This window comes from Halyomorpha halys, unplaced genomic scaffold (assembly GCF_000696795.3).
Source record: "Halyomorpha halys isolate HHAL.00 unplaced genomic scaffold, Hhal_1.1 Scaffold790.1, whole genome shotgun sequence".
NCBI classification, from domain to species: domain Eukaryota; kingdom Metazoa; phylum Arthropoda; class Insecta; order Hemiptera; family Pentatomidae; genus Halyomorpha; species Halyomorpha halys.
The window spans coordinates 334,904-336,122 of NW_027108682.1; positions in this window are offsets into that span (position 1 = coordinate 334,904).

Below are 1,219 nucleotides of genomic sequence, written 5' to 3' on the forward strand. Positions count from 1 at the left end.
GCAGCTCTCCGCTTGTGGTTTCAGTTCTACGGAGTTCCGGAACGCATCTCATCGGATGGTAGAAGAGAATTTGACAACTCTTTGATACGAATGGAAATGAAGGACTTGGATGTGATATTGCACCTCAACACACTAGGACACCCCAAAAGTAGAGGAGGCGTAGAGCGGCTTCACGGAACGCTGATTGATCACCTTTGATTGTACCGGGTAGACCAAGGACTGGAACCGGAAGTGGCAATGCTAAAGGCAATTGCGCCATACAATCATTCGGTGCACACCGTTACGTGATTTCGCCGTTTGAGATCCTTTTCGTGCTTTGTGGAATCCGGCGGGACTACAAGGGCACGGCGGCGGACGGTGACGAGTAAGATACAATCATGTCACTAGGAAAAAGGTACTGGAAAAAGTCCGGGGAAAATTGGAGAGGGGAAAACCAGGAGAGTAGCTCGGGAGAATTTAAACCTCACAGATAGGAAGGGAATGATAAAAATTGGGACAATTGTATATAGAAAGTTGGGTTCAGAACGCCGTAAGGAGATACAGCGATATGAGGGACCAATCAGGGTGATAATAATAAGAGAACATATTGTTGTAACTATTGAGAGTATTAGAGAGCCCAAAAAGCGCAGGACAGTTCATATTGAACAACTTAAAGTCCCACTAACCGAAATACCTGCGCAAGAGTAATCTGGAGTGTCCTCATCTCAACTTATCTATTGTGTTATGTTTTCTTAAGTGGTGATTTAATTTATCTTTGATTACGGCGATGTACTGAATAAATTACGTGCATTTTTTAAAAATTGTATATTGTCATGATTTTATTTTTGTTTTACTTTACTTTTAGTTGGTAATAAGACTTCATGAGGAGTGTCAATCTTCTGTTTTCGTAATTATATATACTTTACTGTAAATATTTATTGTTGTTGTTGTATTTTATATTAATTTATTGTATAGTTGAAGTTTACTAGGATTGTTCCTAAACTGGTGGGGGAAGGAGTTACAACCTTAGTCAGTTGTTAATTCGATGTCAGCTGACTGAGGAGATCAGCTGATTGAATTTATATAAAGAGATGTACCGAACCCAATAAAGCCAGTATGTTACAGCAGTTCAAGCGTGTTAGATCTTATTCCTTCTTTTCTTTTTTGACATCTTGCTTTCGCCGATACTTAACTTATATATATAAGTTAAGTATTGGCGAAAGCAAAATGTCAAAAAAGA